This window comes from Phyllobates terribilis, unplaced genomic scaffold, assembly GCF_046119375.1.
Source record: "Phyllobates terribilis strain yellow unplaced genomic scaffold, ASM4611937v1 Scaffold_1__5_contigs__length_1240528914, whole genome shotgun sequence".
Classification (NCBI taxonomy): domain Eukaryota; kingdom Metazoa; phylum Chordata; class Amphibia; order Anura; family Dendrobatidae; genus Phyllobates; species Phyllobates terribilis.
The window spans coordinates 1,158,421,003-1,158,447,619 of NW_027362761.1; the positions used below are offsets into that span (position 1 = coordinate 1,158,421,003).

Sequence of the window (26,617 nt, forward strand, 5' to 3'; positions counted from 1 at the left end):
TTTCTCCCACAGTGAGAGGGAGACATATCAATCACCTGCAGCAGCGATGGGAAGAGCCATCTGGGGACGTCACAGTATATTTTCTCTGAAAGTTTGGGCCGCATGAATCACCTGAAAGGTTCCCTTTACAGGAGCTTGTGTCCCTAATCTGCGCCCAGCCCTTCCTTCCATACTACAAGAAGATACATTATACGCACTTCAGTAATGGATTAATCCAGTTTTCCTTCACGTAATTTGAATCATAGATCTGACTCCATTCATCTTTTATCCAAGTGCTCAGGTTTAGGACATTAAAGAAAAATCTAAGAAACTGACAAGACAAGTTAATTAGTGGAAGAACACAAGTAACTCATCACCTGTATGGTCAGCATAAGGAGATTATAAATACAATGCATTACTTATCCTGTACTACTCCAGAGCTGCACTCACTATTCTGCCGGTGCAGTCACTGTGCACATACATTACATTACTGATCCTGTACTGATCCGGAGTTACATCCTGTATTATACTCCAGAGCTGCACTCACTATTCTGCTGGTGCAGTCACTGTGTACATACATTACATTACTGATCCTGTACTGATCCTGAGTAACATCCTGTATTATACTCCAGAGCTGCACTCACTATTCTGCTGGTGCAGTCACTGTGTACATACATTACATTACTGATCCTGTACTGATCCGGAGTTACATCCTGTATTATACTCCAGATCTGCACTCACTATTCTGCTGGTGCAGTCACTGTGTACATACATTACATTACTGATCCTGTACTGATCCTGAGTTACATCCTGTATTATACTCCAGAGCTGCACTCACTATTCTGCTGGTGCAGTCACTGTGCACATACATTACATTACTGATCCTGAGTTACATCCTGTATTATACTTCAGAGCAGCACTCACTATTCTGCTGGTGCAGTCACTGTGTACATACATTACATTACTGATCCTGAGTTACATCCTGTATTATACTTCAGAGCTGCACTCACTATTCTGCTGCAGCAGTCACTATGTACATACATTACATTACTGATCCTGTACTGATCCTGAGTAACATCCTGTATTATACTCCAGAGCTGCACTCACTATTCTGCCGGTGCAGTCACTGTGTACATACATTACATTACTGATCCTGTACTGATCCTTAGTTACACCCTGTATTATACTCCAGAGCAGCACTCACTATTCTGCTGGTGCAGTCACTGTGTACATACATTACATTACTGATCCTGAGTTACAGCCTGTATTATACTCCAGAGCTGCACTCACTATTCTGCTGGTGCAGTCACTGTGTACATACATTACATTACTGATCCAGAGTTACATCCTGTATTATACTCCAGAGCTGCACTCACTATTCTGCCGGTACAGTCACTGTGTACATACATTACATTACTGATCCTGTACTGATCCTTAGTTACACCCGTATTATACTCCAGAGCTGCACTCACTATTCTGCCGGTGCAGTCACTGTGTACATACATTACATTACTGATCCTGTACTGATCGTTAGTTACACCCTGTATTATACTCCAGAGCTGCACTCACTATTCTGCCGGTACAGTCACTGTGTACATACATTACATTACTGATCCTGTACTGATCCTTAGTTACATCCTGTATTATACTCCAGAGCTGCACTCACTATTCTGCTGGTGCAGTCACTGTGTACATACATTACATTACTGATCCTTAGTTACATCCTGTATTATACTCCAGAGCAGCACTCACTATTCTGCTGGTGCAGTCACTGTGTACATACATTACATTACTGATCCTTAGTTACATCCTGTATTATACTCCAGAGCTGCACTCACGATTCTGAGTGCATTTACCATGAAGAAATAAAACAACTTTGTAAACCGTGTTCAGTGTTTTGTCATCTATACGGATCTATGTGTGTCCATGGTAACAGACAACAGATAACCCCGGTGTAGTCTGATCCGACAGTCTCCTTGATTTGTTCCTTACTTCCTGCTACTATAAGAAATGGATGTTAGGAAAAAGTAGTGGAGGAAAGTAACTGAGTGACTGCAGGGTCAGACTACAAAGATTGTGTGTTGTCCTTTACTGTGGAGACACATAGCTCTGCATGGGAGCTGGGACACATTTTTAATAAAGGCTATTTACAAAGTATTTTCTTTTTTAAAAGGGAATCTGTCACCAGGTTTGTGCTCCCCTATCTGAGCGCAGCACGATGTGGTTACTCACTTGCTGCTGTTTTGATCAAAAACTGTTTTCTCTGCTGTAGATCTGACAGTGCTGTGAATGCCAAGCCCTGTACAACCCGCCCATTCTCTATGTGCCTGCTGAGTGCCCGCTCCACTCATTCTCTATGTGCCTGCTGAGTGCCCGCTCCACTCATTCTCTATGTGCCTGCTGAGTGCCCGCTCCACTCATTCTCTATGTGCCTGCTGAGTGCCCGCTCCACTCATTCTCTATGTGCCTGCTGAGTGCCCGCTCCACTCATTCTCTATGTGCCTGCTGAGTGCCTGCTCCACTTATTCTCTATGCCCCTTCTGTGTGCCCGCTTCATTCATTCTCTATGTACCTGCTGAGTGCTTGCTCCACTTATCCTCCATGTCCCTGCCGATTGACGGCTCCACTTATTCTCTATGTGCCTGCTGATTGCCGGTTTCACTCATTCTCTATGTGCCTGCTGAGTGCCTCCTCCACTTATCCTCCATGTGCCTGCTGATTGCCAGCTCCACTCATTCTCCATGTGCCTGCTGAAAGCCTCCATTCATTCATTCTCTATGTGCCTACTGAGTGCCCGCTCCATTCATTCATTCTATATGTGCCTGCTGAGTGCCCGCTCCATTCATTCATTCTCTATGTGCCTACTGAGTGCCCGCACCATTCATTCATTCTCTATGTGCCTACTGAGTGCCCGCTCCATTCATTCATTCTATATGTGCCTGCTGAGTGCCCGCTCCATTCATTCATTCTCTATGTGCCTACTGAGTGCCCGCTCCATTCACTCTCTATGTGCCTACTGAGTGCCCGCTCCATTCATTCTCTATGTACCTGCTGAGTGCCTGCTCCACTTATCCTCCATGTACCTGCTGATTGCCGGCTCCATTCATTCTCTAAGAGCCTGCTGATTGACGGCTCCATTCATTCTCTATGTGCCTGCCGAGTGCCCGCTGCACTTATTCTCTATGTGCCTGCTGAGTGCCCGCTCCATTCATTCTTTATGTGCCTGCTGAGTGCCCGCTCCATTCATTCTTTATGTGCCTGCTGAGTGTACGCTCCATTCATTCTTTATGTGCCTGCTGAGTGCCCGCTCCATTCATTTTTTATGTGCCTGCTGAGTGCTGCGCTCAGCTTTTTCTGGCAGTCCTAAAGAGAATGAATGGAACAACGGTCGGGCATCTGACCATTTTGTAATGGGGATAAAAGTGCTCCTTCGGGAATAAATTAATATTCGCCGTTCTGCCGATCAGTTCAGGTCCCAGCGGTCGGACCCCCACCTGTCAGGAGGTTCTCTTCTATCTTGTTTTCCCCAGACAGCAGAGTGTACAATGGTCTGAACCCCAGTGCTGAGCCCGATGCCGCAGGCTACTGGCCACATTACAGCAGTGCAGTGGTCACTACGCGAGACCCTAGCTGACTGCGGCACATCCTGGGCAGGATCTGGAATTTACCCTCTTGCACGGCCGGCCTGCGAAGGGATAGTAAATGCAAATTAGGGCATCTGCAGTGTGGGAAGGGAGTTTGCTCTGGGACCCTTAGGACCCCTTAGTTGCCCCCTGACAGCCCACTTGTGAATGCCATGAGGACAGTACATACAAGACCTATTCCTCTTTCTATGGTCATGGTGATTCTGTAGCTCCAGAGGCCTCATATATGTTCCTCTACGGCTGTGGATTTCTGACGGAGCGGCGCTCGGCTTCTGGCAGACGAAAGCTATTTTGGTAGCAAACAAGACTTTCCGAGAGGCAGAGAAATCTAATTATAGGCGGCTAATTTGTGAGCTGCATATGTTCATTACTGTGGAGGTTGTGGTGCGGGGTGTGATGTCACCGGTGAGTGGGCCGCATCCCACCTGGGGCGCCAATACTCTCCGCTATTACTACAGAAACAGGTGTGGGAGCACGCTCTGCTCAGACATCTCCTCCAACGCAACAACCACCACCACTACCACGCCTTTACTGACCGCCATAGCACCCAGAGCGCGAGAAGCCGGAGTACGCGGGCTGCGTATAATACTTCTGTGTAATGGAGGATGCACAGCACACGACAAGCCCAAAGTCATCACTGCAGACACAAGAGGCCTGTGACTACCTCTGTGACTACCATCATCGGGGCCCAAAGGCCAAGCCGCTGATCCGGCCAGGACTGCGGGCCCCTTCAGATCAGAACTGAATCCATAGTATGTAAGGACTTGAATAAAATCTCTACCTATGGCGTCTATAAACCTCACTGTTCTTACCGGCATAAATGACATTAAAGTGAACTTCTATCTTTTAACTCCTTCCTGCTACAGCTAATGTTCATTTTTTGCTCTTTGGAGCAAAAGCCATAACTTTTAATTTTTCCATCTACATATGAAGACTTGCTTTTTTTTTTTTGCAGGACAAGTTGTAGTTTTGGATGACACCGTTTGTTCTATCATCCAAAAGAAATCCAATTATGGTGAAAAATAAATTATGATTTTATGATGTTCATTGTGCGGTAAAAAGATGACCTTACATTATGATTTTCCAGGTCACTCCGATTATGGAGATACCAAACTTGTATAGTTTTTTTTTTATAATTTAACTGGGGGAAAAAAATCTGAAATTTGTAAAATAAAATACATAAAAAATATTGTCTTGTCGCCATTTTCTAAGACTATGCTATGTGGGGTTCATGCTGTATATAAGAGGCTATGTGGGGGCTCATACTGTATATTGGAGGCTATGTGTGGGCTCATACTGTATATAGCAAGCTATGTGTGGGCTCGTACTGCATATAGGAGGCTATGTGGGGGGCTCGTACTGTATATAGGAGGCTATGTGGGGGCTCATACTGTATATAGGGGGCTATGTGGGGCTCATACGGTATATAGGGGGCTATGTGAGGGGTCCTTACCGTATATAAGGGGCTGTGTGAGGGCTCTTACGGTATATAGGGGCTGTGTGGGGGCTCTTATGGTATATAGGAGGCTATGTGGGGGCTCTTACGGTATATAGGGGCTGTGTGGGGGCTCTTACAGTATACAGGGGCTCTGTGGGGACTCATACTGTATATATGGGGAAAGCTGTCTGCAGGCTCATACAGCATATAGGGGGGATGTCAGCATACTTAATTCTGCTCAATATTTAGTGATACAACATTAATATAAAATAATTATTAATATATTGATATTAATATTGAGCAGAATTAATTTCAGCCTATTGGTTTGGCCTCCACAACAGTCATGCTCTCATGTGGCCTCTTGGGAAAATTAATTGCCCACCCCTGTTTTATATGATACCATTTGGGGTACATACCTCATTTTGATCACTCTTTATTTTATTTTTTTAGCAACATGTGGAGACCAACAGCAGCAATTCTGGCATTTCATTTTTTTTTCTCTTTACGATATTTACCATTCGGAGTCGGATTAATTAATTTTTTTACTTTGATAGATTAGACATTTACGGATGCGACAATACCAAATGTTTATTTTTTAAATTCTTGAACTGGGAAAACTTTTTTTTTAATTCAAATTTTATGTATTTTTAAAAAAAATTTAAAACGGTTAAGCGGCATCGATGGGGGCTCACACTGGACCCACTAACTATGTAGTGACCATTATATTCACTGATACACCAAAACTGTAAAAACAAAACCCAAAAACTACATTGAAATTGTTTTTTTCACTCAACTTGGAATTAATTCTTGATTTTTCAGTACATTATATGGTAAAGTAAATGCTGTCGATCAAGACTACAAGCCGTCCCGCAGATAACAAGCCAACATACGGCTGTGACGACGGAAGAATAAGAAAGTTATAAAAGAAGTGGAGGAAAAAATAAAAGTGCAAAAATAAAATTTGGCGGCAGTGGAAAAAATATATAATAATAATAGCAATAATATTAAAATAAAACTTTTTATGCTTTTGATTTTTTAGAAGTTAGGAAACTAATGGTCCATATAGGGGGTATACCTTGACCATCTTGGTGAAATCTTGGCATTTGATGATTCTACCAAAGGTCTGAAGACCTAAATCTCCAATCCTAAATATGGCTATGTAACTGATCACTGCAAAAAAAAAAGAAAGAAACAGTATTAATAAGCATCAATAATAATAATACACTCTGGTCAGTGTGCTATAGATGAGAACGCATGATGTCCTTCTGGACATCTGTCAAGTCAGCAGTCTTCCCCATGATTGTGGAGCCTACTGAAACAGACAAAGGGACCTTTTTAAACGCGTAGAAAGCCTTTGCAGATGTGTTTTGTTAATTATTCTAATTTACTGAGATAATGACTTTTGTGTTGTTATTGGCTGTAAGCCATAATCATCAACATTAACAGAAATAAACACTTGGAATAGATCACTCTGTGTGTAATGACTCTATATAATAGATCCCTCTGTGTGTAATGACTCTATATAATAGATCCCTCTGTGTGTAATGACTCTATATAATAGATCCCTCTGTGTGTAATGACTCTATATAATATAGGAGTTTCACTTTTTGTATTGAAGAACAGAAATAAAGTTACTTTTTGATGATATTCTAATTTAGAGAGATGCACCTGTATATATAAACTTGAGGGTAGCCACACGGGCAAGCGGTTAACCCACTGAATGGGGCTATTCACCATGTGAATCCGCAGCGGTGCAAACCGAAAATCCACGGCAGAAATCGGAGGTTCAGTTTTTGATTTCTGCTGCTGATTTTCTTTCATATCAGTTCAGCGTTCTAAGCGGAATATCAAAATGTCTCCAAAGATTTCCCTGATTTTCGGGTCATCACATCACGGTACGTTTAATCTTTCCCACCCATCAATGTAGATCTTTCCACCCCTTTCCTGCACCAAGTTGACCCGTTGTTCACTTTCATAGCTGGGAGCTCCTACTTACCAGCAAACAAAGACCGCTCTGACAGTAGATAATGCTTCCCGTCCCGGGCATAGAAAGCTCGGACAACAACGTCCAGGAGATTTTTATATTGAACACATCCACAAAGAACGTCAAGGACAAACTGTTCTTCTTCATCATTAAGAATCTAGGAGAGAAAAGGCAGGAAATCTACAGGTGGATGAACTATAGATACAAGAGAAATGTATCGGGACTAATGATAGAAGGAACGTGCTTAACACTAAACATTCTGTCAGCAGATTTCACAATACAAAACTGCATACATTTGTAAACAGATCTTTTAGACCTGATGAGGCTGGTGTACTTACAGTGATAATGCGTGACAGAATGGCTGTACAATACTTTTTGAATGTTTAAACTCAATTTCCTTATTTGATTGTCAGCTTCTCAATGTCCCTCTCCTTCTTGTTATGAATCTCTGCCCACCTAGCCCTACTGCCAGCTCCTCAGTGTTCCTCCTACCTGCTGTTGCTGAATTTCGATGAATCAAGCTTCATTGACAGCTCTTCAGTGCCTCTCCTCCCTGCTGCTACTGCTGAATCTCCGGGTATCAGGCCTGATTGAGAGCTCCTCAGTGCCTGTCCTCCCTGCTGCTACTGCTGAATCTCCGAGTATCAGGCCTGATTGAGAGCTCCTCAGTGCCTGTCCTCCCTGCTGCTGAATCTCCGAGTATCAGGCCTGATTGAGAGCTCCTCAGTGCCCCTCCTCCCTGCTGCTGAATCTCCACCCAAATGACATTGTGCTGTCCCTCCTACCTGCTGTTGAGACCTCACACTGCTCAGTACAAGCTGCAGCTGACAGGCTCGGTGGGTGGAGACGGAATACACGTTGACTCATCAGTTCTGTTATACTTTGGCTGGACTCATAAAATACTCATAGTAATATTAGGATTATACAGCCATTAAGACAGGGGTCTCAAACACGCGGCCCCTGAGGCTGCTTTATGCGGCCCGCAGGCACAGACCCCTTGACGATCCCGACCTGGTCCAGGAGGAGCCGCCGACAGCAGCGCTGCATTGCCGCACAGAGACTGTTTCCCAGCACTGCATTTCCAATGTCAGCCGCCGGCCAATCAGAGGCCAGCAGCTGATATCTGCGTGTCGGCGCAGCGAGTATGACGTCATTGCCATATGCAGATGTCAGCTGCTGGCCTCTGATTGGCCGGCGGCTGACATTGGAAATGCAGTGCTGGGAAACAGTCTCTGTGCGGCAATGCAGCGCTGCTGTCGGCGGCTCCTCCTGGACCAGGTCGGGATCGTCAAGGGGTCTGTGCCTGCGGGCCACATCTGCAGGAAGGCCGCCGAGGGAACGGAGGACAGGTGAGAATCATCTTCTTTTTTTTTCTATTTTATGTGTGTGAAGAACAGCACAGGGGGCACATAGCCACAAGAGGGGACCTGGATGGGGCACATAGCCACAAGAGGGGACCTGGATGGGGCACATAGCCACAGGATGTGGACCTGGATGGGGCACATAGCCACAGGACGGGGACCTGGATGGGGCACATAGCCACAAGAGGGGACCTGGATGGGGCACATAGCCACAAGATGTGGACCTGGATGGGGCACATAGCCACAAGAGGGGACCTGGATGGGGCACATAGCCACAAGATGTGGACCTGGATGGGGCACATAGCCACAAGAGGGGACCTGGATGGGGCACATAGCCACAAGATGGGGACCTGGATGGGGCACAGAGCCACAAGAGGGGACCTGGATGGGGCACATAGCCACAAGATGGGGACCTGGATGGGGCACATAGCCACAAGAGGGGACCTGGATGGGGCACAGAGCCTCAAGATGGGGACCTGGATGGGGCACATAGCCACAAGATGGGGACCTGGATGGGGCACATAGCCACAAGAGGGGACCTGGATGGGGCACAGAGCCACAGGATGTGGACCTGGATGGGGCACATAGCCACAAGAGGGGACCTGGATGGGGCACATAGCCACAAGATGGGGACCTGGATGGGGAACATTGCCACAGGATGGGGACCTGGATGAGGCACATTAGTACAAGATGGGCGCCAGGATGGGGAACGTTGCTACAGGATGGGGACCTGGATGGGGCACAGAGCCACAAGATGGGGACCTGGATGGGGCACAGAGCCACAAGATGGGGACCTGGATGGGGCACAGAGCCACAAGATGGGGACCAGAGCCACAAGATGGGGACCTGGATGGGGAACATTGCCACAGGATGGGGACCTGGATGGGGCACATAGCCACAGGATGGGGACCTGGATGAGGCACATTAGTACAAGATGGGCGCCAGGATGGGGAACGTTGCCACAGGATGGGGACCTGGATGGGGCACATTAGTACAAGATGGGGACTTGGATGGGGAACATTACTACAAGATGTTTTCCATTATTACTATATGATGCTAATTGTAAGACAATATTACTGTATGTGGCCAATTGGGGGAAATAAAATAGTAAAAAAAATAAAAAATAAAATAAAGCATGAAAAAATATTGGGCACTAAAAATGCTGTTTTATATGTAAACTAAAGTAAACACAAAAAAGTGCACGTTTATTATTGCCACATCCATAACGACCCAAGCCATAAAAAAATAAACACGGCAAAAATGTTCAAAAGGTGTATACAAAAAAAATGGTATCACTAAAAATGTCACATTGAACAAAGAATGCGGCCCCCCAAATTCAAATTTTTTCCATGTGTGGCCCATATACCCAGCCGAGTTTGAGACCCCTGCATTAAGACATGGATTTTCATAGTAAGTACACTAGTCTCAACAGGATATATATTTATATTGTATGAATCTTTCACTGCCCCTCATAAAGAGTGTGCCTAAGGTGACAATTTAAAACAATTATATAGTTGAGCTACTAATAGCGTAGTTAATAAAATATCAATTTGCGGTGGTCTGACCACAAGGTATTAGATAATGGGTCGATTCTTCACGACTAGCACACGCTCATGCTACGCCGGTCTTGACGGAGTACAAGAAGCACCATATTCATTAAGAGGTACACGCCATTTTAATTGAGTTTAATGTATGAAGCATGAAAAACGTTGTGTCAGTCTTCACTTAGTTCCGTCATTCTATTCTTAGTCCAGGAAGATTGAGCTGACTAATTTCACCAAGTACTGATTACCATCATCTGTGTGAATACAATCAGCGAGGTCAACAGGGAAACCTCTGCACATATACGTCATTGTGATTTCAAGGCAAATTATCCCCTGAAGTTGGACGCCGGTCCTGCAGCATTCATGACGAGACGCACGAGGAAATATTATTAATCACAAGGCAAATGAACAGAGGTTTCCTTCTTCACTAAACGCCCCATAAAAAAGTCTTAAAATTAGGTAACTACAACCTTGGATGGAGAACAACGCCTGGCAAATGACAACGCGTCATTATATATCAATGAAAAACTAGGCCTAAATGCAAAAGCAGTGAGAGAAAAAGTAAGTACACCCTTACTGCCTTTGTAGTAACTTAGCCGGGTCCTACTAATCAAATACTCTTGATGAATTGTTTTTCAGCAAGTGTGACCGCTATAAGTGTGACCGCTATACGTGTGACCGCTATAAGTGTGACCGGTATAAGTGTGACCGCTATATGTGTGACCGCTGTAAGTGTGACCGCTATAAGTGTGACCGCTATAAGTGTGACCGCTATAAGTGTGACCGCTATACGTGTGACCGCTATAAGTGGGACCGGTATAAGTGTGACCGCTGTAAGTGTGACCGCTATAAGTGTGACCGCTATATGTGTGACCGCTATAAGTGTGACCGCTATAAGTGTGACCGCTATACGTGTGACCGCTGTAAGTGTGACCGCTATAAGTGTGACCGCTATAAGTGTGACCGCTATAAGTGTGACCGCTGTAAGTGTGACCGCTATAAGTGTGACCGCTATATGTGTGACCGCTATAAGTGTGACCGCTATATGTGTGACCGTTATATGTGTGACCGCTATAAGTGTGACCGCTATAAGTGTGACCGCTATAAGTGTGACCGCTATATGTGTGACCGCTATAAGTGTGACCGCTATAAGTGTGACCGCTATATGTGTGACCGCTATAAGTGTGACCGCTATAAGTGTGACCGCTATAAGTGTGACCGCTATAAGTGTGACCGCTGTAAGTGTGACCGCTGTAAGTGTGACCGCTGTAAGTGTGACCGCTATAAGTGTGACCGCTATAAGTGTGACCGCTATAAGTGTGACCGCTATATGTGTGACCGCTATAAGTGTGACCGTTATATGTGTGACCGCTATAAGTGTGACCGCTGTAAGTGTGACCGCTATAAGTGTGACCGCTATAAGTGTGACCGCTATAAGTGTGACCGCTATAAGTGTGACCGCTATATGTGTGACCGCTATATGTGTGACCGCTATAAGTGTGACCGCTATAAGTGTGACCGCTATAAGTGTGACCGCTATAAGTGTGACCGCTATAAGTGTGACCGCTATAAGTGTGACCGCTATATGTGTGACCGCTATATGTGTGACCGTTATAAGTGTGACCGCTATAAGTGTGACCGCTGTAAGTGTGACCGCTGTAAGTGTGACCGCTATAAGTGTGACCGCTATATGTGTGACCGCTATAAGTGTGACCGCTATAAGTGTGACCGCTATACGTGTGACCGCTGTAAGTGTGACCGCTATAAGTGTGACCGCTATAAGTGTGACCGCTATAAGTGTGACCGCTGTAAGTGTGACCGCTATAAGTGTGACCGCTATAAGTGTGACCGCTGTAAGTGTGACCGCTGTAAGTGTGACCGCTATAAGTGTGACCGCTATAAGTGTGACCGCTATATGTGTGACCGCTATAAGTGTGACCGTTATATGTGTGACCGCTATAAGTGTGACCGCTGTAAGTGTGACCGCTATAAGTGTGACCGCTATAAGTGTGACCGCTATATGTGTGACCGCTATAAGTGTGACCGCTATATGTGTGACCGCTATAAGTGTGACCGCTGTAAGTGTGACCGCTATAAGTGTGACCGCTGTAAGTGTGACCGCTATAAGTGTGACCGCTATAAGTGTGACCGCTATAAGTGTGACCGCTATATGTGTGACCGTTATAAGTGTGACCGCTATAAGTGTGACCGCTATAAGTGTGACCGCTGTAAGTGTGACCGCTGTAAGTGTGACCGCTATAAGTGTGACCGCTATATGTGTGACCGCTATAAGTGTGACCGCTATACGTGTGACCGCTGTAAGTGTGACCGCTATAAGTGTGACCGCTATAAGTGTGACCGCTATAAGTGTGACCGCTGTAAGTGTGACCGCTATAAGTGTGACCGCTATATGTGTGACCGCTATATGTGTGACCGTTATAAGTGTGACCGCTATAAGTGTGACCGCTGTAAGTGTGACCGCTGTAAGTGTGACCGCTATAAGTGTGACCGCTATAAGTGTGACCGCTATAAGTGTGACCGCTATATGTGTGACCGCTATAAGTGTGACCGCTGTAAGTGTGACCGCTATAAGTGTGACCGCTATAAGTGTGACCGCTATATGTGTGACCGCTATAAGTGTGACCGCTGTAAGTGTGACCGCTATAAGTGTGACCGCTATATGTGTGACCGCTATAAGTGTGACCGCTATATGTGTGACCGCTATATGTGTGACCGCTATAAGTGTGACCGCTGTAAGTGTGACCGCTATAAGTGTGACCGCTATAAGTGTGACCGCTATAAGTGTGACCGCTATAAGTGTGACCGCTATAAGTGTGACCGCTGTAAGTGTGACCGCTATAAGTGTGACCGCTGTAAGTGTGACCGCTATAAGTGTGACCGCTATATGTGTGACCGTTATAAGTGTGACCGCTATAAGTGTGACCGCTATAAGTGTGACCGCTGTAAGTGTGACCGCTGTAAGTGTGACCGCTATAAGTGTGACCGCTGTAAGTGTGACCGCTGTAAGTGTGACCGCTGTAAGTGTGACCGCTATAAGTGTGACCGCTATAAGTGTGACCGCTGTAAGTGTGACCGCTATAAGTGTGACCGCTATAAGTGTGACCGCTATAAGTGTGACCACTATAAGTGTGACCGCTATAAGTGTGACCGCTATAAGTGTGACCGGTATAACAGCAGAAGTTCTGGCAGTTTGCTGGTCTGGAGCATTCAGGCCTGTGCTATTCTCAAGTATGAAAGTTACTTTCCATCCAAAAGATCGGGGATAACTAAGACCCTTTCCCACCAGCCGTTCCCACTCTCGGGCCCATGTATACAGCGGAGCAATCAGATAAACAGCAAGTAATACAATGTGCATCGGGCTGTGTATAAGGAGTGTAAATGAGCGCTGATTGAGGATTGGCGCTCGTTACGAGTAGACCACGGCGGGGGGAGATTCCACGGGAGACCACTGACTAATGAGAGCTGACGCCACGGCGTACGGCGAGCACATCACTCACTTCTTCAATCCTGGATTAAAACTTTGACATCCGAAATGCTCAGAATCTCTCGGAGGCAGCGGAGGAATCAGATGTTCATCTGGATTTCAATTACATTTCTGGATTTGCCGGAGACAGATTTATGATTCCAAATGACATCTGTCTGACATTGTAATATCAGATCTGCAGCTCTGGAGCTCGCGGGAAGTGAGACGAGCGCGCAGGCTTCAAGTGCGCAATTAAATGCCTCATTATGAATGTCACTCCACCGCTGGCAGATATACAAAAGCCTTCTGTAAAATGATTAAGACGTCTCGCAGGAGCAATTAGAATATTTCTTCTGCTCTGACAGTTGTTAGATTGCTGGAAACCAGGATCATGCTGTGCATTGAGGTCGGACCCCCTACATACCACATACTTGTATATACAGAGAGACGCATGCCTGGTGGACGTTGGGGATCATGCTGTGTATGGAGGTCGGACCCCCTACATACCACATACTTGTATATACAGAGAGACGCATGCCTGGTGGACGTTGGGGATCATGCTGTGTATGGAGGTCGGACCCCCTACATACCACATACTTGTATATACAGAGAGACGCATGCCTGGTGGACGTTGGGGATCATGCTGTGCATTGAGGTCGGACCCCCTACATACCACATACTTGTATATACAGAGAGACGCATGCCTGGTGGACGTTGGGGGATCATGCTGTGCATTGAGGTCGGACCCCCTACATACCACATATTTGTATATACAGAGAGACGCATGCCTGGTGGACGTTGGGGATCATGCTGTGCATTGAGGTCGGACCCCCTACATACCACATACTTGTATATACAGAGAGACGCATGCCTGGTGGACGTTGGGGATCATGCGGTGCATGGAGGTTGGACCCCCTACATACCACATACTTGTATATACAGAGAGACGCATGCCTGGTGGACGTTGGGGGATCATGCTGTGCATTGAGGTCGGACCCCCTACATACCACATACTTGTATATACAGAGAGACGCATGCCTGGTGGACGTTGGGGATCATGCGGTGCATGGAGGTTGGACCCCCTACATACCACATACTTGTATATACAGAGAGACGCATGCCTGGTGGACGTTGGATGCATCTACATTCTCATGCTGCATTTCTAGCAGCAGCAGCAGAAATGCCACATCGGTATTTAATACATTTGTTTTTTTGTGATAATGGCATTATTTTGATTGGTCAGGAGACGGGGGTCCTGAGAAAAGTGTAGGGGCGCCCGTATTATCCTGCATAGGCTCAATAGAAAGTCCAAAGATCTGTATAACACCGCTCATGATCTGAGGATGAATTGCTTTTTCCTTTGACCAGCTATAGGTGCCAAGTACCTGAATACTCAGGCGGCGTCCTGCTGCCTGAGCCTTCCTGTAAAGCCACGGAGCATGATGTCAAAGGAGCTTGCCGGCTTACCATAAAAATACTTTGCACTCAAGAAAAATGTGATTCAAGGTGTTTTATTCATAAGTGTAATCCACAGACAAAAGCATAACGTTTCGGTCCAATCTTTGACCTTCATCAGATGCACCAATTGTGTTGGAAAACACAAAGAAAATGAATCAGCATCTTCCTGGAGCCATTCCTACAGTGATGCTCTGCCATACCAGGGCTCTTTTTATTTTGCCTTGTACTTCAGCTTCCACGGCAATTGGTACATCCGATTTGGCCGAAACGTTATGCTTTTGTCTGTTAGTTGAACACCTTGAATAACATTTTTCCTGAGTGCCAAGTTTTTCTGTTGGCGTACGCTCTTGTAGCATGATACTGCCTGGCTTTACATGCCGACTCAGGAAACCGCAGGCAAGCAGGGACGTCAGGAAATCGCAGGCAAGCAGAGGACGTCAGGAAACCGCAGGCAAGCGGAGGACGTCAGGAAACCACAGGCAAGCAGAGGACGTCAGGAAACCGCAGGCAAGCAGAGGAAGTCAGGAAACCGCAGGCAAGCAGAGGACGTCAGGAAACCGCAGACAAGCAGAGTACGACAGGAAACCGCAGGCAAGCAAAGGACGACAGGAAACCGCAGGCAAGCAAAGGACGACAGGAAACGGCAGGCAAGCAGAGGATGTCAAAAATCGCAGGCAAGCAGGGACGTCAATAAACCACAGGCAAGCAGAGGACGACAGGAAACCGCCAGCAAGCAGAGGACGTCAAGAAACCACAGGCAAGCAGGGACGTCAGGAAACCGCAGGCAAGCAGGGACCTCAGGAAACCGCAGGCAAACAGGTGGAGTGCAGGAAACCGCAGGCAAACAGGTGGAATGCAGGAAACTGCAAGCAGGAGGACGACTTCAGGAAAACGCAGCCAAGCAGAAGGAGATCAGGAAACTGCAGGCAGGTGGCGTTCAGAAAACCACAAGTAGGCGGAGTACTTTTGGAAACCGTAGGCAAGCAGGTGGAGTGCAGGAGACTGCAGGCATTTAGCAGTAACCCTCTGGAGTAACGGGAAAGTCAGCAACCGAAGCCGTACACAGCCAGGAAGACGTCCTGAAAACAACAAGTGTACACAGAGAAGAGGTCCAGAAGACCCAGGGACAGGTAGCCAGCAGAACTCCGGAGTCACTAAAAGCCGCAGACAAGTAGGAAGAAGCACTAAAAGCTGCTGATCTACAGGAGACGTCCTCCAGCCCGCACCTAGATTGCTGTGCACGCACAAACTGCAAGTCTAGTCTGCAGAAATTACTTTATTCTGCAGTTCAGTGAGGGTTTGGTTGATGGCCTATACTAACGGTGGCCATATACATTAAATGAATCACAGCCATGCATGCTGATTTTAGCAAGACCAATGTATGTGGAGGGCCTTCAGACTTTTCTCATGAGTTTGGGTTAACGAAGGATTGGGCATGCTGGACGTGAACCTGTATGACTGTTTTATTATTAATGCAGATAAACCATCAGAGGCGTCTAGCAATGGCCGCCTTCCTTTAGAGAATACATGAAGCTCGGCTCAGTATACAGTACAGACCAAAAGTTTGGACACACCTTCTCATTTAAAGATTTTCCTGTATTTTCATGACTATGAAAATTGTACATTCACACTGAAGGCATCAAAACTATGAATTAACACATGTGGAATTATATACTTAACAAAAAAGTGTGAAACAACTGAAAATATGTCTTATATTCTAGGTTCTTCAAAGTAGCCATCGTTTGCTTTGATGACTGCTTTGCACACTCTTGGCATTCTCTTGATGAGCTTCAAGAGGTAGTCACCGGAAATGGTCTTCCAACAATCTTGAAGGAGTTCCCAGAGATGCTTAGCACTTGTTGGCCCTTTTGCCTTCACTCTGCGGTCCAGCTCACCCCAAACCATCTCGATTGGGTTCAGGTCTGGTGACTGTGGAGGCCAGGTCATCTGGCGTAGCACCCCATCACTCTCCTTCTTGGTCAAATAGCCCTTACACAGCCTGGAGGTGTGTTTGGGGCCATTGTCCTGTAGAAAAATAAATGATGGTCCAACTAAACGCAAACCGGATGGAATAGCATGCCACTGCAAGATGCTGTGGTAGCCATGCTGGATCAGTATGACTTCAATTTTGAATAAATCCCCAACAGTGTCACCAGCAAAGCACCCCCACACCATCACACCTCCTCCTCCATGCTTCACGGTGGGAACCAGGCATGTAGAGTCCATCCGTTCACCTTTTCTGCGTCGCACAAAGACACGGTGGTTGGAACCAAAGATCTCAAATTTGGACTCATCAGACCAAAGCACAGATTTCCACTGGTCTAATGTCTATTCCTTGTGTTCTTTAGCCCAAACAAGTCTCTTCTGCTTGTTGCCTGTCCTTAGCAGTGGTTTCCTAGCAGCTATTTTACCATGAAGGCCTGCTGCACAAAGTCTCCTCTTAACAATTGTTGAAGAGATGTGTCTGCTGCTAGAACTCTGTGTGGCATTGACCTGGTCTCTAATCTGAGCTGCTGTTAACCTGCGATTTCTGAGGCTGGTGACTCGGATAAACTTATCCTCAGAAGCAGAGGTGACTCTTGGTCTTCCTTTCCTGGGGCGGTCCTCATGTGAGCCAGTTTCTTTGTAGCGCTTGATGGTTTTTGCAACTGCACTTTTGGACACTTTCAAAGTTTGCCCAATTTTTTGTACTGACTGACCTTCATTTCTTAAAGTAATGATGGCCACTCGTTTTTCTTTACTTAGAATTTGTATTATGGAAAGAAAAAAGCAACTAACAGTCTATTCAGTAGGACTATCAGCTGTGTATCCACCTGACTTCTGCACAACACAACTGATGGTCCCAACCCCATTTATAAGGCAAGAAATTCCACTTATTAAACCTGACAGGGCACACCTGTGAAGTGAAAACCATTTCCAGTGACTACCTCTTGAAGCTCATCAAGAGAATGCCAAGAGTGTGCAAAGCAGTCATCAAAGCAAAAGGTGGCTACTTTGAAGAACCTAGAATATAAGACATATTTTCAGTTGTTTCACACTTTTTTGTTAAGTATATAATTCCACATGTGTTAATTCATAGTTTTGATGCCTTCAGTGTGAATGTACAATTTTCATAGTCATGAAAATACAGAAAAATCTTTAAATGAGAAGGTGTGTCCAAACTTTTGGTCTGTACTGTATGTGTACATGGAAGTCAGGAGGAATAACTTTTGGCCAATCAAGCATTCAACCAACAGTGTCACTGATGTATCAGGTTTGACAGTCGTTCTGGATCCAGCTGTAGAAGGTCGCTGCGCTTGGCTTTTCAGACACCTTCTTCATCCTTTCATCTCTGGAGTGTAGTGGTATGCTTCTTTCGCTAGGACCCAGCAGTGATCTCCATCTTCTGCTGCTAATTGACACACCCTTGCTTGATACAGAAAAACCCTCATTGCCTCCAGAGAGTCACCGGTGATAGTACTATTTCCCCTGCTCAGGCCTGGGGTACTAGCAGTCGGCTAGTGTCTTCTTGAAGTTTCTTGGTGGATTATTGTCGTCTTCTCTCTGGTGTCTTCTCAAGCTAAGAGTATCCCCTTGTCTGTTTCCCTTGCTTGTCTTTAGTTGCAGTGGGGCTGACTGGTGCTCACCCCCCCTCCCTACCTAGGGCCTATCGCTAGGGGCAGTCAGGGATTAGGCTTGCTGCTCGGCGATAGATGCGGAACCTATTTAGGGACGATAGGGGAGTCAGGGTGTTGTAAGCTCTGCCCAGGGGTCTCCACTCTCCCTTTCCCTAGTTGCTGGCCTTCTCCCCCTTTTCCCATCATCATACACTTGGTCCTTCTCTCACCTAGCATGACAAAGAGCTAACTGAAGTAGAAGTCATCAATATAAAATCACGGAAAAGCCCATTAAATACTAACTGGTAATACCAATACTCAATTATAACATTTATTCTGGATAAAACCTAAGAAACAAAATGCAATTTAAGTAAACTGTGCTATCTAACTTGTTAGGCCACGGCCCCACTATCAGTATTTGAACAGTGTTTTTTCTCAGGAGTGGGAGCCAAAACCAGGAGTGGGTGATGAATGCAGAATTGGTGACTTGTTTCTGACGCGCCCCCTGGGCCAGTGTTGTTGGGGGGGGGATACCCGGAGCCGGATCAGATGGGGGTTGTAGTCTCCGAGTGGCGGTGACCCGGTCCGTGCCCAGGGTGTCAAACTCAGTGTGTGGCAGTCCTTACTGATGTTACTAAAGTTCTTTATGTCGACTACGCCACCCGTTGAATTGCGGTCACTACGGCCGCCGCTGCAGCAGGGTCCGCTGAGGCTGATGGTGTTTGTGCAGCCCAGGTAGTATAACCCCCAACGGGAGGGGTATAGCCTCAGGGGGTCAGGTGCAGAGGATGGTGGTTGTGGAGGTGCAGTGAGGATAGTAATGAGAGTCAGAGTCGGGCTGTGCAGTTCAGGGTCTTTACTTACTGCTGTTCTTGAACCGGTCACTCCGGCCTTGAGTGACCACCCGAGCCGCGCTGCGTCCACCAGGTCCTGGACTCGGCCAACCCCCAAGTAGTTCTGGAGCGTGGTTCTGAGCTCCCTTTCTGTCCTGTCCTCGTCTCTGGCCTTCCCCACCAGGGATCCACCTAAGTCCGGCTCCCTCGGGCCTCTTGTTGGTGAACCCTTGTCTCTGGGTTCCCTGACCCTATGCGTGGTCTGCCTTCCGGGTGGATATAGTGGGTGGCCGTGGCAGATTCTGCCCACGGCCTCCGGTTCCTGGCTAAGGTGTGCTGTAGCCTCTGCCAGCTTGGGATCCGGTACCCTGTTGCCAACTCTTCACCCTTTGATTTAGTTTGGGCTCTCAGAGTTCCTTCTTTCTCCCCCTCTGGGTCTTTCTTTCTCCACTCTCACTCTTGGCCTTGGGGCTGCTCTGCTCCTCTGCTTTCCTCCACTGCTCTGCAAAAGACTGACAGACTGACCAGCCTTCTACAAAAGACTCCTCTGCAAAGACTTACTGACTGACCCTGATCTAAGATGGTGCCCACCTTATATACTCCCTCTATGTGTGAGCTCAGGTGACCAGCACCCAATGAGCTCCTAGCTTTACCCAGGCTGCTCCCCCTATCTGCCCCTACACTACTGGGATGGTCCACCCCCCTCCCACTCCAGTCAAGGACAGACTCGGTCGTACCTGCACATTATTAAGTGGGAGTACCATTGGTCCGTCCTCCGGAAATGGGATGTGTGTAGTGCATGCAGTTGACTGAGCTCAGTTCCACACTCCATCCTTACCCGGGAGTGGAATATCACACCTCTGGCTGAGGTGCAATACCCCTGTAGCAGCCGAATCCTCAGGGTGCTACATTTCTATTTTACCTTTTCTCTGATTGTTCCTCACCTGGTTTTGGTTCCCACTCCTGAGATAAAATACTGACCGAATACTGACCAAATACTGATAGTGGGGCCGTAACTCTGCCTGTTGCAATTCATCAGTGTTAGCAGAGACACTGAGACAAATGACAGGAAGCTGGGAGCGAGTCTTTGTGTCTCGGCTCCTGCTCTCCCGTCTGTGAAACTGCAGATAGTCATGAGAGACGTAGGGTTTACTCTAAGGCTGTGTGCCCACGATGCGAATTTAATGCGTTTCCGCCGCGAAAACGCATTAAAAACGCTTGTTAAGTTGTCTGCCATGTTTCCCAATGATAATCCGCATGTGCTGTGCACATGCTGCGCAAATTTCCGCTGCTGATTATCATTGCGGAAAAATCCGCAGCACAACCATTTCTTGTGCGTAATCGCGGCAAAATCGCCGCCATTGACTTGCATTGAACCGCATAACATCCGCATGTATACATGTCTGTATGCGGATGTTATGAGTTTCAATGCGCGGATGGTACCCAGGTCTGGAGAAGAGGAGACTCTCATCCGACCCGGGTACCATTAGTAAAAAAAGAATTAAAAAGTAAAAAAAAAACATTATACGTACCTATCCGGTGGCCCCCGGTCTCCTCTCCGATGGCATCCTCTGTCCTCGGCGTCCCGCAGTGTTCTGAAGGGACCTGCGTTGTCGTCATTTAGTCATGTGATGGTCACGCGACCGCTGACGTCGGCGGTCGCGTGACCTGTCAGCTGACTAAATGACGTCATGGAAGGTCCTTTCAGAACACGGACGCCGAGGACAGACAATTGATGCTGCATTTAAAGCAGGATAAGTTGGTCACACACTATATATGCCGGTCGCATGGATTTATATTGTGTGACCAACTTGTCAAGCACTTTTCCAAGTGATGCTCAAAATTGCTTGGTAAAGCGCTTGAAAAAACGCATGCGGAAATGCTTAAAAAACGCTTCTCCCTGGCAGAAAAAAGCATGTACAAACCACATGTGTTTTTTCTGCCAGGGAGAGGCAGAAACTCTCAGGAAAAATCCACATCAATTCTGTATCGTGGGCACATAGCCTGGGGGCAAAGCAGGTATCAGGCACAATGCATGCTCAGAAGTGAGAAAAAGGAAGTCCCAGGATCTAAAGTGCTGGTAGAATGCTGATGATGACAAACTGACCACAAAAAAAAAGAGTGGATGGCAACTTACAGAGTATAAGAACTGGGGTAGATCCTGGACATATTAGACCGGTATGACAACAAAAATAAATTAACTCCTTGGTGATGAGGGCAGCAAGACTGTGCATTTTTACACGTCTTGTGTGAAGGGATAAGGAACGATAGTCAGCCTCATTTTTAATGGAATGTTTAGGTGTGTAATTTTCATTACCACATAGCATTGTTGAAACCAAAGGTAATTTATGTGTATTTTCCCTTATCAATAAGTCATTAATAATATCTACAGTCCCTTTACCTTCAGCTTCTCACAGTAATTAAAACAGAAGCAGAACCAGTATCAAAGGACAGCAGAAAACGAGGCTGCCCAAAACTGGAGGTCCCCTTCCATGCATTACATTAATGGGGGTTGCATCTAATAGTCACACTCCATAGAGTCAATGATCTGCTAACCTGAGAAATCTCTGTGTGGAAGGACCTGGAGGGGTTGTAGTGAAGCTTCTCCTTTTTTGGCAACGTCTTTGCGTTGGATTACACAGATGAAAGCAGGCATAAAACAGTGAGTCAGGTCAGAGAGACTACAGGCAAGCGCTGTTTTATACCTTTCTCCAGCCTCTTTAACCGGATATCAGCACCTCCACTTAGTAGATCCATTGGGGACCTTGTGGTGAATATCATGGTGTCCTTTTGGAATTGTCACTTGAAGTTGAAGGTCCCACCACCAGGACTAATAACGAATAATCTCCAGTATGGACAAACCCTTTAACGCAGGTTGCTTCTGATTGCCATCCTCCTAAGAGCTAATGAACTGCTCTGAGAAATCAGTGTATGAAAGGTCCTGGAGAGGCTGTAGTGAAGCTTCTACTAAACTGTTAGCACAGATTAAATGATTGTGGGTAGTTTTTACATTTTATATCTTTGCTCTTCTTCTGATTGTCCAAATCAGGTTTTTATTTTTAATGTATTATTTCAAAAATGATGGTCAATTTTTTTGCAGTTTTTTTTTGTTATTTTTCACATATTTCAAATTGAAAGCAATTTTCACAGTGGCCACTAGGCCTCATTTACAATTCACACTTCCTGTTCATTCAGGAAAGCTACATGGACATTAGCTTAGCTCTGTCTGACCATGTAATAAGCATTCTCTCATCTGGGCAAAGGTCACTGCGATCAGAGGGGGAGGAGGTGAGCTGTGACATCACATAGTGTGAATGGTGGATCCTGTGTTATCTACTGTATATAGAGGTGTTATCAGTCATTGTACAGGAGGAGGAGGTGAGCTGTGACATCCCCTATTGTGAATGGTGGATCCTGTGTTATCTACTGTATATAGAGGTGTTATCAGTCATTGTACAGGAGGAGGAGGTGAGCTGTGACATCACCTATTGTGAATGGTGGATCCTGTGTTATCTACTGTATATAGAGGTGTTATCAGTCATTGTGCAGGAGGGGGAGGAGGTGAGCTGTGAGGTCTCCCCTATTTCTGGCATGTATGAGTATTAGGCATAACTGAGCACATTCTCTTACCTGAAAGTCCTCCATAGATTCTTCTAGGAAGTGCTCCAGGCTCCGATCCTCCGGATTATACTTGCTATGGAGCTGGATTATCAGGCTGAGGCATCTTCCATAATGAGTCATCTGTAACCATACAAGTCCGGCAAGAAAGCTATGACGTCAGGACACTAAAACACGTGATTACTCCTATCTTTTTCTACGTGATACGTGACACTTTACTATAACGTCTTCACACTTTTTATTGTAATAACATAATTGCAGTCATTATAATCACTATTATCACAGAAAGTACGGATGCATTTACCTTGTCAGTGACACAATACAGTCCCTGCTAAACGCATCCCCCCCGGATATTATATTATGTAGGTACTAAGAAAAGTAGCTGCAATCATCACAACGAGGCGAACACCTGGGGTTTAGCTCTTAAAAAGTTTGTGCTCACTGAGCATTTTGAGGAGTTTATTAGAGCAGGTCCAGCAAAAAAAAAAAACACACAAAAAAACTTTTTCTGATGACATTGCGTGTTTTTTTTAGCGCTTTCAGATTTTGAAAAACACCTGGCAGTAAAAAAAAAAGAAAATGCATGTCAGTGGGTCCTGATAGAAAACGCTCCGAACTAAGCACTATCCAATCAAAAGGCTGCAAAAAAACATGAACGGAGAAAAAAAAAAGATTCAAAAGCACTTAAAGGGGACATTTCACCAGTTAAGATGGCCACATCATAGAATAGCGGCTGCAGAGCTGAGTAAAATGTAGTTTTTATTGTTTAATTTCTCCTCTCCGTTACGGAGATATTAGTGTGTAAAGTTTAGGTTGTAATTCATGTAGTTCAACTAAGCGTTACCATAGATGTCTCTGGGGGCGTGTACTTCTTCCCCTGTATGAAGTCGACCAATCATAAGCAGGCAACAATACACAAGGGAGAAAAGAACACACCCTCCTCTTCACTGATTTCCGCAGCAACTATGTAGAGAAATAGTGTGACTGAGTTATGTATCAGTACAAACACTTCACTTCCTTTTGCTCGTTTTTGCCTCTGGGGGTGTGTACTTCTTCCCCTGCATGAGGCTGACGAATCAAGCAGGCAACAATAAACAAGGGAGAAAAGAACACACCCTCCTCACTAATCTCCGCAGCTACTGTGTAGAGTAATAGCGGAGCTGAGTTATGTATCAGTACAAACACTTCACTTCCTTTTGCTCGTTTTTGCCTCTGGGGGCGTGTACTTCTTCCCCTGCATGAGGCTGACGAATCAAGCAGGCAACAATAAACAAGGGAGAAAAGAACACACCCTCCTCACTGATCTCCGCAGCTACTGTGTAGAGAAATAGCGGAGCTGAGTTATGTATCAGTACAAACATTTCCTTTTGGTAATTTTTTCTTTTTTTTTTTCTTTAACTGTATAAACTAGTGAGCGGCTTCCAAGTAGAAGCCCCCAGAAGAATGGACCAGTTACTTCTTTTAACAGCTTCATGGATTTTGAAGCCAGAAAGAAGCTCCAAAAAGACTGACTATGTGCACAGCAAGTCGTTTTTACATTGTTATTTATATGTTCATTTTTTATTGCATTTTATTAAGAGCTTTTTCAGGTGGATTTCATGTGAATCTGTCATGTCCTGTGTTCAATTTGGGAGGGTGACTGCCTGCTCTGTTTATGTTACATACGGTATATAAAATCGTTTGGAAAAACAAGTTTGCATGAGATTTCAGAAATTTCATTCATTTTTCTGTTAGGGCTTGTTCACACATTGCATTTTTTTATTTGCAGGAAAAAAACAAAAAGTATAGTACCAGCACAGTGAATGAGATTTCTGAAATCTCATACATAGCCTATTTCTTTCCTTGTAGATTTGAAGCATCAAGGCCTTTTATGAACCTCTATTTTTCACTGTTTTCTGCAGCGCTTTTCACCCATTCAAGTGAAAAAACACATCAAAAATGCACATATTTTTCCTTCCAACATTCCAGTATTGCCAGCTGATTTTTATTCTCCAAATACTGGCCGTGTGCAGATTCCCCTATTGTAAAACGCTGCATTTTTTTCTGTCCAAAAAAATGGACGAAAAATATATAAAAAACACATTGTGTGAACAAGCCCATTACCCAGAAGCATGAAATCCTCAGTCTGATGGAACATGCCACAGTTTTCTTTTGTCTCACTAATATCCCTAGCCAATATTTCATTAGGGCATCGAACCCGAAAAACATGGGCCACACATTAATAGGCCTTTTTATTTTTACTCTTCAGGTATGTGAACATGACGACTTTTTTCAAGCAGATTCCGCTCTGATCTCGCCTCAAAAAGCCCTAAAAGAAAACAGCAAAAAGAACGAACATACGGCACAGCAATGTCAAAAGACTTCCTCGCTCGTGTTCCGTCTTTTTGAGCTTCGAAAGCCGTAAAGCAGCTAAAAGTGACCCGGCGATTCTTCAGGCGGCTTCCAGAAGTTTATATACAAAATAAAGAAAACAAGAAAAGTCAAGACAAGAAAAATGCCAAAGACTTTCTTCAATAAAAACACAGCCAGCGTTTTTGTTACGACATAGCTTATAATCTTAATCAGCCAGACGTCTAGAATTGTTAAGCCAAGAGAAATACACCATTGTGTTTATGTTGACTTATAAATGTATGTGTATTTCTGTGGTTCGTCAAAAAGGTCATACTATTTGTATAACCCTGACTGTTGTCTCCTCTTGGTTCGGTGAACCATGAATGTTTGCTAAATATGTTGATTAACCATTGTGTGGACCCTGTGGCTTGTTGACTCACAAAACAGGAGGACAAACTATGTAAATTCATTAAATGCTCGAACAATGAGACCTGAGCACTTTACCTTTCCCCCCAACCTGTAACTGATGACCTTACACAGATGTAAATGTAAACAGGGATGTCTGTAGAGCTGCAAGCAGAATCAAGGAGAATCAGAAAGACTTTACAAGGAGAATGAGAGACATCCTTCAGGACAGTAGATGGATAGCATGGCGGCTCCATCCAAAGAGACACAGATTTGGATTCTACATGATTTTGGCCTAAGGGTATATAGCCTAGACTGGAAAGATAGGGATCTGCTCCATTGACCATCAGAGATCCCATGGATACATTTGGGGAGACCAGGTTGGGACGATGAAGTCACCTGGCCCCATGGATATGTTGTTTGGGGTTGCCAGGTGGGACCCTCCGGTCGCCTGGAACCCATGGAGACATTCGGAGAAGCCAGATTGGGACCAGCTGGTCATTTGGCTCCATGGAAACTCTCGGACAGGCCAGGGTGGGACTCCCGGGTCTCCATGCCTTGTACCTCGATGGACTGCTAGCTTCCTAAGCTTGCCGCTATCTTCTCTCGGTGGGGGCCTGCCAGAATCGGGGGGGCCACTGGTTGAGGTAGTTGGCCCAGGAAATCCCAAAGTCGCAGCTGTTGTATCCCAGGTGGGCCAGCGGAATGGTGAGCCTGTGTAATGTTGTACCATCTTGGGACTGTTCTATGTGTTTTTTGTCGGTTTTGTGGTGCAATAAAGTATTGCCGCACAGTTTTACCCTCGCCCTGTGTTGTCTAAGTAGTATTACACACACGGAAGACCCCGGGTCTTCACAGTTTTCCTATAACGTCTTCCACTGCAAAAGTTCTGTGGGTACGCCGGCATCTAGACGCCGCCGTGGGCACATGCCTTTAATAAGT

The 26,617-nt window shown here is 45.7% G+C and overlaps 1 pseudogene; it reads right to left on the bottom strand.

Annotated features, from left to right (window-relative positions):
- Window positions 1-26,617, bottom strand: part of LOC141162603 (cilia- and flagella-associated protein 99-like) — an 84,457-nt pseudogene that overhangs the window by 44,231 nt on the left and 13,609 nt on the right.